Source organism: Panulirus ornatus, chromosome 9 (assembly GCF_036320965.1).
Source record: "Panulirus ornatus isolate Po-2019 chromosome 9, ASM3632096v1, whole genome shotgun sequence".
Lineage (NCBI taxonomy): Eukaryota > Metazoa > Arthropoda > Malacostraca > Decapoda > Palinuridae > Panulirus > Panulirus ornatus.
Window position 1 is genome coordinate 12,724,450 of NC_092232.1, and position 6,807 is coordinate 12,731,256.

The following is a 6,807-nucleotide window of genomic DNA, read 5'->3' on the forward strand; positions in this document are numbered from 1 at the left end:
GATACAATATACATTGAAGAAAATGTATCTTAAGCTGAAGAAAAGCATTGGTAAAACTTACAAGGACTATTAAACACTTTTGATGCTTCTTGCCAAGATTATGGCAGTGCTTTCCACCACTGTACTAAGTCTCTGCAGGACAGTTGCTGCTTCTCATACTACTAGCCACTCCCTCACCCCACCCACACATGCAAATAATGGTGAAAGTACTGTACAACACAATAGAATACTTAAGAGCTGTACTACTCTGATTTTTCAGCAGCGTAATGTAAATATTAGTGATGGATAAAATCAATGAAAACAGGGCAGGAGTGCAAATGATTGAGGGATGTATAAGAGGAAGCAACAGGAGGTCAAGATTAAGGTGCAAGGGTTGAAAAAGAGGGCGAATGAGAGTTAAGATGAACAAGGATCGGTAAACTCTAGGGAGAATAAGATGTTTTGGAGGGAAAACAAAAGAACAGATGGGAACATCAGTAAAGGGGACAAAAGGGAAGTGGCAACAGGTAGTGATGAAGCGAGAATATGGAGTAAGTATTTTGAAAAATTGTTGAATATGTTTAATGACAAAGTGGTGTATGTAGGGCATGTGGGTTGGGTGATGTGCAAAGTGAGTCATTGAGAATGATTTTGTGAAGAGAGAAAATGACGTGTAACATAGTGGGTGGATTGGATGTATTGCAGTTGAATTTATTAAGAAGGGGTGACTGTGATATTGATTGGTTGGTTGGTAAGGAATTTCATCATATGTATGGATCACAATGAAGTGCCTGAGGACTGACAAAATGCATGTATAATGCCACTGTATAAAGGCAAGGGGGTCAAAGGTGAATGTTCATACTATACAGGCATAAGTTTCTTGAGTATACTTGGTAAGTTGTTTGAAAATGTACTGATTGAGATGGTGAAGGCATGTACAGAGCTTCAGACTGGGGAAGAGCAGTGTAGTTTTGCAAGCAATAAAGGATTGTGGATCAGATATTTGCTTTAAAGAATGTGTCTGAGAAATACTTAGAAAAACAGATGGATCTGGAGAAAGCATACGATAGGGCTAATGAAGATGCCTTGTGGAAGGTCTTAGAAATATAAAGTGTGGGAGGAAAGATGCATGAAGCAGTGAGGAGTCTTTATCAAGGGTGTAAGGTTTGTGTACAAGTAGGGAGAGAGGAGAGAGAATGGTTCCAAGTAAAGGTTGGTCTGGGGCAGGGGTGTGTGATGTCACCATGGTTATTCAGTTTGTTTTTGGATGGCATGATGAGGTAGGTGAATGTAAGAGTTCTAGAGAGAGGGGCGAGTATGCAGTCTGTGGAACATTAGAGGTCCTGGGAAGGAAGTCAATTGTTGTTTGCTGATGATTCAGCTGTGGTGACAGATCTGATTGACATACTGCAGAAGTTGATGACTGAGTTTGGAAGAGTGTGTGAAAAGACAAATTTGAGAGCAAAGGTTTTGCAGGGTTAAGAGGCAGGTTAATTGGAGTTTGAAGAGGAAAACTGAAGGGAATGAAGTGTTTTAGATGCCTAGGAGTGGACATGGCAGCAAATGGGAATGTGGAAGCATAAGTGAGGAACAGGATGGGTGAGGGGGTGAAGGTTCTGAGAGTGCTGAAAAATGTGTGGAGAGGTTATCTGGGAGGGGCTACATGGGTATGTTTGAAGGAATAGTAATCCCAACAATACTATATAGATACGAGGCATGGGCTATAGATAACACTGTACACAGGCGGGATGTGTTAGAAATGAAATGTTTGAGGACATGTGAGGTGGTTTGATCAAGTAAGTAATTAAAGTGAATGAGAGAGTTATGATAACAGAATGTGGTTAAGAGAGCTGAAGAGGGTGTCCTGAACTGATTTGGACATATGGAGAGAATGAGTGAGGAAAGGTTCACAAAGAGAGTGGAGGAAACAAAGAGAATAGGGATATCAAATTGGAGATGGAAGAATGGTGTGAAAAGTATTTTGTGTGACTGGAGTCTGAACATGCAGGAGGGTAAAAAGTTTGCATGGGATAGAGTGAATTGGAATGATGTGGTATAAGGGGTCATCATGCTGTCAATAGACTAAACCAGGGCATGTAAAGAGCCCAGGGTAAACCATGGAAAGGTCTTTGAGGCCTGGTTGTGAAGATGAAACAGTGACATAATGTGGGGCCTAAATGTGGAAAAGGAGCTGTGGTTTCGGTTCATTACACATGACAGCTGGAGACGGAGTGCGAACGAAAGTGGCCTTTGTTCTCTTTTCCTAGCGCTACCTCGCGGGCACGCTGGGGTGGGGGGGAACCATTTCATGTGCCGGGGTGGCGACGAGAATGGATGAAGGCAGCTAGTGTGGATATGTACATGTGTATGTATGTAGATGTCTGTTTATATACGTATACGCTGAAATGTATAGGTATGTATATGTGCGTGTGTGGGCGTTTATGTATATACATGTGTATGTGGGTGGGTTGTGCCATTCTTTCGTCTGTTTCCTTGCCCTACCTCGCTAACGCGGGAGACAGCGACTAAGTATAATATATATATATATATATATATATATATATATATATATATATATATATATATATATATATATATATATATATATCCCTGAGGATAGGGGAGAAAGAATGCTTCCCACGTTTTCCCTGCGTGTCATAGAAGGCTACTAAAAGGGGAGGGAGCCGGGGGCTGGAAATCCTTCCCTTTTTTTTTTTTTTCTCCAAAAGAGGAACAGAGAAGGGGTCCTAGTGAGGATATTCCCTCAAAGGTTCAGTCCTCTGTCCTTAACGCTACCTCGCTAACGCGGAAAATGGCAAATAGTATGAAAAAAAAAAGAAAAAAATATATATGGTGAGTGCACTGGGTAGGACTGGTACTCCTTTAAACAGAGTAATGTACTCGATCATACAAACTACAGTTCATTTTGCTGTTACTACCAGTTTGAGTATGGAATTGAGGCATAAGTAAAAATTGGTTTGTATTACTTTTTTTTCTTAATACATACAAGCACATCACTTTAAGTTACATTTACTTAAGGCCCACAATTATATAGAAATAATACCAAATACTCGTGGGCTGTGGATGTGGCTCACTGGCCATAGTTTGTTCATCCCTTTTCATACATTCTGCAATCACTGGCTATCACCCACCCAGCTCTGGTTCATGTATTGCTGGAGAATGTATCTTGGACGTTGCTCACCATCCGGCCTAACATGTACACACACACGGTGTTGTTTAGTTAGGATTTGTTCTCTGGTTTCTGTTGATGGTGATAGATTTTGTCTGTCTTATTATTATTATTATTATTATTATTATTATTATTAAGCGTGTAGATTGAGAAGAATTTTGGGTTGTATATCTTGGCATGCACTTATTATTATTATTATTATTATTATTATTATTATTATTATTATTATTATTAAGCGTGTAGATTGAGAAGAATTTTGGGTTGTATATCTTGGCATGCACTTGTGGTATGTACTTCTTGCTGGATTTGTTAAATTTGATAAAGTGTAAGATGGCATTTTAGTTATTAAATAGCGAATACAAAGCAGGTGATTTGCAGTCATCAACAATGGATGTGATGAACAGTGTTCAGGAGGGAATCAACAAGAAAGAAAAGAAGGCGAAGCAGAGTGAGGGAAGTAAAAGTCATGAGGCGAAGAATGATCAAAGTAAAGGAAAGCCTTTCGAGGGAGCTTGGGGGGAGGGGAGGGGACTAAACAGGACATGGCTGAACAATCTCTCGAGACGGTATCAAATAGACGAGAAACCCTGGTGATAAGAACAGCCCGGGTAATCTCGAGACGGTATCAAATAGACGAGAAACCCTGGTGATAAGAATAGTCCGGGTAATCTCGAGACGGTATCAAATAGACGAGAAACCCTGGTGATAAGAATAGTCCGGGTAATCTCGAGACGGTATCAAATAGACGAGAAACCCTGGTGATAAGAATAGTCCGGGTAATCTCGAGACGGTATCAAATAGACGAGAAACCCTGGTGATAAGAATAGTCCTGGTAGGACGAAGAGGCGGTTTTACTTCCCTAGTGGTGTTCGCACGTCAGTGCTCAGCCGTTGTGGGCTGCTACACTAGGAAGACAACATAAAGAGTTTGAGCCACTGCTTAAGGAGGAGGTTTGTATTAGGTCCTGTCTGACATGATGGGAGATGAAACAAAGTTTTTAACGACGAACGGGTTTAAGAATGTGATAATGACGATGCCTGAGGACAGAAAAACACGCTAATATGGTCGCATTCATCTATCAATTATGCTGGATCCTGATTTCCTTTTCGATGAACGATTTGTAAGGAATTGGTTACAGGAGAATTGCAAAGTTTACTGAACAACAAGTGTCGTGTTGTAAGTGCTGCAGGGGCGGGTCATATGGTCTAGAAATGGAGTGAATTTTGGCGCCGTTTCTGTAGAGAAAAAAAATAGCTGTTTTGTGGAAATCAAATGAAATCACAGATATAAAAGAACAAGTTTACTAGATGATCGATAATGACATGATTTATAATTGTTGCACGTCACACAAATTTTGCACCAAGGAGGGATGACCAAAATGAAGGTGATTGATATGCAGTATTTTATATTCAGACAATCCTTGTACTGTACATATCTTGCATCAATGTATGATATTCACATGATTTTTTTTTTCTAACCCCACAGAGCAGTGTTTTTCAATCAGGCTGCCGCGACACTTTTGAGAAGCCATTAGCATTGCCCGCGGGTGCCGACCTCAGAAGCCACTAGCATTGCCCAGGGGTGCCGCCCTGAGAAGCCACTAGCATTGCTCAGGGGTGCCGCCCTGAGAAGCCACTAGCATTGCTCAGGGGTGCCGCCCTGAGAAGCCACTAGCATTGCCCAGGGGTGCCGCCCTGAGAAGCCACTAGCATTGCTCAGGGGTGCTGCCCTGAGAAGCCACTAGCATTGCCCAGGGGTGCCGCCCTGAGAAGCCACTAGCATTGCCCAGGGGTGCCGCCCTGAGAAGCCACTAGCATTGCCCAGGGGTGCCGCAAAAGCGTCAGTTCTTTTGCCCCTCCCTGACTGTCACCGTCGTAATTAAGAGTCGTTGAGAAACATATCTCATATCTCAGCTTAGAATTACGATAAAAGTTGAAATAACGGACACGCAAAACAATTCTCAGCTTCGTATTACGGAAGAAGAGGAGGTACTGAACATACGCAAAGATTGCATTCTGAAATTAAAACATGAAAGTGGCCCTAGATGAATGTAGCCTCATTAGCGGAAGACTCTGGCAACCCTCATGCAGTTGTCAACACTTCACCTGCTTGAAGTGGGACATATTTTCATACACACAGACATAAAAAGGAGGGAAAAATCACAAACGGTTGAAGGAGAAATGAGATTATGTTTGAACAATTCACCTGCCTAATATTGAAAGGATCGTCAGTCTCATGAAATCCAAATACCTCGCTATAGAAGTTTTATGGATTCAGGTTGGTTTTCATCTGTTTTAGTTGTCTAAAAAATATTTATACATATAGTATATACAGATATTGCCATCGTGTGAAATGATTCAGAAATTTTTTAGATAGACTTTTTTGATGTTAACTGAGACGGCACAGGCAGCTGAGGCCCTAATCATGGCCACGTACTCTTTGCGTGTCGTAAAAGTTGACTAAAATGGGGGGCTGGAAATCCTCCCCTCGAGTGTTTATTTTTCCAAAAGAGAAGGGTGCCAAGTGGGGATATTCCCTCTAAGGCGCAGTCCTTTGTTCTTAACGCTACCTCGCTTGCGCGGGAAATGGCGATATATATATATATATATATATATATATATATATATATATATATATATATATATATATATATATGTGTGTGTGTGTATGCGGGTGGGTTGGGCCATTCTTTCGTCTGTTTCCTTGCGCTACCTCGCTAACGCGGGAGACATCGACAAAGTATTTTGTATATATATATATATATATATATATATATATATATATATATATATATATATATATATATATCTGAGCCATATACCTATTTTATCGACCAACCCCTAGGGATGGATGAACAGCTGGGTTGACTGTGTACCGACTGCCGTAACAAAGCTTCGAACCTGTATTTTCTTGATTAAAGATATAATTGCGCCGAAGAATCTTGTGAAAATATTCACACTACTCAGGCTTGCTGCTTACGTGTTAATTTTTTTACCCAATAATTCAACACTAGGAGCCTTCGGTAGGTATTTTAGGGGCAATTGTACAAATGAAAAATTGAATAGGATGCCACAAAATAAGATATATGACTTTAGAGTATCATCAAGGGTAAAAACCATCGTCGTAAAGTGTTTCAAAGATGTTGGCTGGGGGGTTGATACTTCCTTGGTGCCACTGATGTAAAAGATGTCTACAAGATGTTTCAATTTCAACTTCATTTTTTGTTCAACTTAGCGTCCACAACTTTTCACGAGGAAAAATTGTATGTGATGTTGTGTGTGTGACGAAATGATTGTTTGCTAGTTAGGTTGTAACGTAGAAATCCTGGCTCAGAATTTGACTTGAATTCTAACGATTCCTATTGATAAATCGTTCCATCTAAAGTGACATTTTTGCCTCTATTCATAACACTTTACATTATCATTTGTAATATCGAAAGAGAGTAATGTAAGAATCATCGAAAACCAGAAGTGTGTTCAGGTAATGATAAACACAAATGCGATCCAGCGATTAGCTCGTGTTCACTTTTTTTTTTAAATAGGCTTAAATTTTATTAACATCATCTTGTGGGTGCCAAAATTCACACAATCCTCTTTAATGTAGCTGGAAAGTAAATTAATTCGCTAAAAAATATTTTC